Raw genomic sequence first — 6,059 nt, 5'->3', positions numbered from 1 at the left:
TGTCAGACTTCTGGAGAGAGCCACCAGCAAGGACTGCTCTGGCAGCAGCATTGAAACAAGTCCCTCTGGGATGGACTCCGTGCGGCTGGTCAAGCACAGGTGCCTGGCTGAACTATCCTGGTGTGGGACATACAAGGTCAAGTCAATGGGATGGGGTTACTACTGCACATACCCTGCTGCCCTCGGTGACCGGAACCTGGACAAAATATATGTATCAACTATTTCCAAACGTTGAACAATAGGCAGCACAGAGCTGTGATGCCTGAGAAAAAGGGAACAGGAAAGGTAAGTGCTGTAGTGGCCCCGATTTCTGCCTGGAGGTGCTTCGTGAACTGCAGTGTGGGGAACAAGGACCCGAGCAGCGTCTGGTGGCTCCACTGCATTGAAGAGTGGAGATGGGAGTGCAGGGACTCTGCTTGGATTTGTGGGCCAGAGAGCCTGGAGAGACGGGAACTCTGCAGAGGAGGAGCTGCGGGAATCCTCAGGGGGTGCCCGCGGTGTTTGTGGGTTACTGCGCTGTGCATGCACATGTGAGATGCCAGGAGAAGGGCCGAGGACAACTGCCAAGGAGCCGCAAGGGGGCCGGTGCCAAGGGCTCAGCAGCAGTGGACAGTTCTTGCTGACCCCGGGCAGGCTGTAGAGACCCCCAAGGGGTCCTACCTTGGTAGTGGGGTAAATAAACCCAGAGTGAGAGTAGCTTAGACCCTCCCCTCAAAAGCTTAAAAACAAGCCTTGAAAGGATCCAGCTAAACTGCAATCGATGTAAATGCTGGCCTGTACAGACTTGGAGGAAAGGAAAACTCTAGGCCAGGGTCCTTCTTGAATGTGGGTGTGAGAATTCTCACCAGATGTCATTGACTCTGATTCAGCCGCGTCTAAAAAGGGTCATACATCATGGTCAGTAGAGTTTATCCCAGCAGTGAAAGGTTGGTTCTAACTTTGAAAGTCAGTCAACGTAATTTTTCATGTCAACAGACTGAAGAAGGAAAATGTTATAATCATCTCAATAGATGCAGAAACGGCATTTAACGAAAGTCAGCGTCCATCTGTGATTAAACAGACAACTCAGCAAGCCAGGATCTAAAGAGATTTTCCCGACCCTGGTAGAGGCGTCTGCAAAGCCCCTTCAGTGGCCTCATGCATAATAGAGAGAGAGGGGATGCTTTTCCTCTGCGATCGGGAACCAGGCGAGGGTGTCCAACCTCACCACTTCTATTCACCATCATCCTGGAGGCTCTAGCAAGTGCAGAAGGCAAGAAAAAGAGAGAAATGAAAGGCAAACAGATTAGAGAGAGAGAGAAACCATCTTTATTTGCAGATGATGTGATTTTCTACGTAGAAAATCCAGTGGCATCTACACAAAAGCTAGGACTGCAGGTGAATTTAGTTGTATACTAGTAAAGAACCATTAGAAACTGAAATTAAAAACATTTCCATTTACAATAGAACCAAAAATCATGAAATACTTAGGCACAAATCCTACAAAATACACACAAGAACTGTTTGCTGAAAACTATGAAACACAGATGAAAGAAATCAAAGAATTCCTACATAAATGGAGACATGTATTGTTTCGTGGATTGGAATAGTCAAAACTGCTAAGAGGTCAGTTCTCCCCAAATTGGTGTACAGATTAAACTCAGTCCGGTTAACATCCCAGCAGGCTGTTTTGTAGAGATCGACACAGTGAGTGTGAAGCTCTGGGGAAGGCCAAGGTGCTGGAATACACACGACAACTTCGAAGGAGAAGAATGTGTCGAAGGACACACGCCGTCCGATTTCAAGACTTCCTGCGAAGCTGCAGTCACCAGGGCAGGTGGTACTGGAGAGGGATGGACACACAGATCAGGGGAATGGAAGAGCGTCCAGAAATAGCCCCACACAAATGTGGTCGATTGATTTTCAACAAAGTGTGAACCAGTTTAGTGGAGACTGGATTGTTGGGGGTTGAAAGTCCTTGCGGATATCTATAGGGTGGTCGGAAGTATGGAGCGTCTGGAATGCAGGGAGGGCTTCTGGGCCCCAGAGACACAGTTTTGGGAGTTATTGCGTTAGAGGTGGAAGTGGAAGTCATGGGGAGGTGTGCACTCCCCCGGGTCGGTGGGAAGATGGAGGAGAATGCCAGGGATGGCCTTCTGAGTCTGGCATGGGAGAGTGACAGGACCTCGAGAGGGATCAAAGGCGGGGACACACAGATGTTTACTTAATGGTGAACATATGTGGGAGAGGAGCTGCCCCTAAGCACAAGTAAGACCAGCTTGGAAAAGGCATCACTGGGGTCCCACTCGTGTCCTTGGAGCCAGCCATTCCATCAGGGTGGTGTAGGAGAAGTAAGTGACCCAGAGGTGACAAGTGGAGAACAGGTAGCATGGACAGAACCATGGAAACAACATGAGTGCATGCGAGTCAGACAGCAGCTGCTGCACCTCGGTCTGGTGTCGCCTTCCAGTCTGCATGGAAGGGACCACGGGCCATGCCACACAGTTTTCCTTAGTAGTGGCCTTTAAAAAACCACCGCCATTTGGAGTACTTTCTAGGCGCCAAATGCTAATCTAAATGCTTCATAAATATTAAATCGCTTCACCCTCGCGACTCTCTGAAGTAGATACTATTGTCCCCATTTTACAGATGAGTGAACTGAGGCCACGCTCTGAGCAGAGATGCTGGGCTTTGAGCCCACGCCCGTCCACACCACATTTTGCTCTCTGGCTCAGGAGGATGAGAATAGAGAGCTACGGTAATGCCTCAGGAGGCCCGGAGGGTTTGCACATTGTGCCTGCTTCTCATGACACCCTGCGAGGCCACACACTGGGCCTGTCCCACAGCCCACGCCTAGCATGGACCCATGTGTCGTCCTTGCAAAGACTGTGCATGGGAAGTACCCTGGTCTCTGGCCTCTGGCCCTCACCCCAGGCTGCCTGCCTCCCCGCTGCTCAGAAGCAGATGCCCCCGAATCCCCGACTCACCACTGCGCTGCCGCCTCGCACCCTCCCTGCCTCTCGCACTGGACTTGAGTTCTTTCCTCCGTGGGCAGCTTTTGAAACGGTGAGGTCTAGTGAAGAAGAGAGTGGCTCGATGAGACTAAGTCTAAGTTTGAATTTGAAAGGAAAAAACAAAGGCTGGATTCTAAAATGTTGAGGCACATTTATTTGAGTCACTCACTGTTCAACTTGAAAGAAACCCACAGTTCTTTCCAAGTGATTTTGAACAGAAGTAATCTCTTTAAAATTTGTGCATGCGAGGTCTTTGAATGTATGCTAAGGGCCAGTATTTCGGGGGTTTGCTTATAAACGGACTAACTCTTCGTTTCAAAGTCACCTGGTATTTTTGGTCTTCTGTACCTTTTGTAACTTCCTCTGAATAAGAGGAAATATGGTTGCCACTTGTGTTTAATTTATTTTAAACAAATCAAAGCACTGATTTCTACTTCCTGCCTGTGCAGTACTTGGGCTGCAGGCAGCTTCAAAGGGCAGAACAGCGATGTTCCTGAGCGATTGTGCGTCTGTTGTATTATGTTATAAACAGTTCAAAGCTTTGCATTGTATAGGAGCGAGTGGTACAACAGTGAGATAATCATTTTCTCTGTGAGCAGCAGCAGAGAACTCTGAGTGACCTTTTGATTTGTGCCAGTTGATTGGTTAAGTTTAGATTTTGGTAGAACATATATTTATGTAAAGACCCCGAGTTTATTTTTCCTGTTTTCTCTAGCGCTGTTTAGCTTGTTCTCTGTCATGTTTATCGCAAATGGCAGGTTGTTGCAAAGGGCAGTAGGAAGAAGACCGAGTACTTATTCATCGCTTGGTTTTCTTGCGGGTTCATCAGGCTTGGGAAACTCCGCCTAGATTAGCACCTCATTTCGGACAGCCCTCTTCTGAGAACCAGATCCTGGGGCTGCGGGCATGGGGGCTTCGGAAACCGGTGTTCCCAGGGCTGCACGGGGCAGATGTGCGTCACGCAGATGGTGAGAGCAAAGACAGTACCCACGCGGGTTCCCAAAGCAAGTTCACTTGTTTCAAAAACAGTTCCCTGAGGCTGTGCTGGGGCTGCTCAGCCTCCCCGTCCCACCTTGCCTCTGCTGCCGCCCTGTCTCCCCCAGGCCACAGCGGCCATTCGTGCATTCTGCTGCTGATTGTCGGGAAGCGGCAGGAACAGAGGCAGGTTTGTATGCACGTGGCTGCTGCACTGCCGTGTTGGACCTGAGGGAGACGCCCTTCTCTCCTGCTGGGGTGCAGCACCTGAGGGACATCTGGGAAGAGCATATGTGAGAGCCTGGGGGGCGTCACTCAGGGTCAGCTGGTGTAGGGCACACACACATCATGACCTTGGGCTGGATGTGGCCCAGAGGAGGAGCCCAGCCTCACAGGCATTGGCGGGAGGGGGGCGCGGGTCACTCGCCAACAGCCCCTGGATGTGCAGGCTCAGCGAATGCGCATGGCATTCGCCTCTCAGGAGCGCAGCTTGGAGAGACTCTTTCAAGGGGGCTGCCCACTGACCTGGCGTGAGTGGGAGAGAGACCACGGGACCTCTGAGCGCAGGCTGAAGCCCCCATGCTCTGATCGTGTCAGTGACCTGAGGGCCGCTGTGTCCTAGTCCCGGGACAGGGTGGGGGCAGGCCTGACGGGAAGTGAGTTGGGAGGTCACAGCAGGTTCTGGGCACTTGAATCTTTGCTCAGTGCCCGTGAGAGCTCCAATTCCCTGTTTTCACTTCTTTGGAAGTGCTGATAAGATGGGAACAGAATAAATCAAACGCAGTTCCATGTTTCCTGGCTTAGGAAGCAAAAATCCAAGTATGACCTTGGAAGTCCTCCCAGACCCAATTCCTTTTTAAATTTTTTCCCCAAGGTGGTTTTTCCTTCTTGTTTTTTCTTGTGGTTAAATATACATAACATAAAACTGACCGTTTTCACCGTTGCTAAGCGTTCAGTTCAGCGGCATTGAGTACGTTCACATGTCAGGCAGCCATCACCACCATCCATCTCCAGAGGTTTTCCATCTTTCCCACCAGAAACTCTGCTCTGTTACCCACTGACTCCTGTCCCCATGCTTCTTTCGGGACCGGCCTAAAGGTTGCTTCCCTTCATTACCCAGGAAGTGGAGCTTCAGCTGCGCCCCCACCTCCCAACACGCCCTCTTGGGGGGCATGCATGGGATGCGGGTGGCCCTGGGGTGGCCTGATCCCACGGTCCTCCTGATGTGGGCTAGGTAGTGATGATCAGAGCAGTGGTCCTCAGTCTGTCCGGCCTGGATGGAGCTGTCTGAGGGCACCTGATCCAGTTCAAATGAAAGGGGTCTGTTGGACATCGGTCATCTTCATGGGGTCACAGCTGACATGGATTGAGCACTGTCCTGAAGCCCGCTGCATGCAGTTCTTGTCGTTCAGTCACCTTTCATCTTGTCCTTATAGAATGAATACCGCAGGGAGCCAGTTTAATTAACCCACATGCTTGACTCATGGGGAGAGGGGCTCTCCGGAGCTGGGCTGGGCTTTCTCTTATTCTGTTTTGTCCCAATCCCTGTAACAACAGGTGAGGGCATAGATATTTCATTCCCATTTCGCAGACAAGAAAAACAGGCACGAAGAAGCTACATCGAAGGATCCCGACCAGGAGAAGCGTCAGAGCAGAGGTTCTGCCACATTTGGTGATACCTGTGCGAGCTGGGAGCCCAAGGCTGCGACATGGTCCTGGGGTCCTGCTGCACCTGCCGCGAGTGTGCACAGATGGATGGCAGGATGGGAGGCAGAGGACGCGGCTGTGGGCTGGCTGCCCAGAGGTGAGCCCTCTGCCCATGGACACTCCAGGAGTATCTCCAGGGCTTTGTCACTGCCACGTTGTCAGAGCTGGGGTGCCATCTGCCCATGCACCTGCCTCAAGGCCTGGAGCGTGTGCTGAGTGTGGCTTCGCTCCTGGGGAGACTGACTAGCTCATACCATTTCTGGGTTGATTTTCTGGGGCAGAGGTCCACTGCAGGTCTGCAGGGACATGAATCGGTTGGAGTGTGTTTCATGAGCAGCTCCAGGAGGGGGAAAGAACAATGTCGAAGCTCTCGGGGCTCGAGCA

General features: G+C 51.5%; 1 long non-coding RNA gene across 1 annotated transcript; it reads right to left on the bottom strand.

Moving 5' to 3' along the window:
- Positions 1-1,285: 1,285 nt before the first annotated feature.
- LOC106781240 (uncharacterized) lies at positions 1,286-3,316 on the bottom strand. Its single transcript, XR_011441272.1, has 3 exons — positions 3,163-3,316; positions 2,967-3,052; positions 1,286-1,822 (listed from the first exon to the last, which is right to left on the bottom strand). It is a non-coding gene; the product is annotated as an uncharacterized lncRNA (long non-coding RNA).
- Positions 3,317-6,059: the final 2,743 nt, after the last annotated feature.

The sequence above is a fragment of the Equus caballus genome, chromosome 8, assembly GCF_041296265.1.
Source record: "Equus caballus isolate H_3958 breed thoroughbred chromosome 8, TB-T2T, whole genome shotgun sequence".
NCBI classification, from domain to species: domain Eukaryota; kingdom Metazoa; phylum Chordata; class Mammalia; order Perissodactyla; family Equidae; genus Equus; species Equus caballus.
Note: the sequence above shows the minus strand (reverse complement) of the source record. Positions and strands in the feature narration are given on the sequence as shown.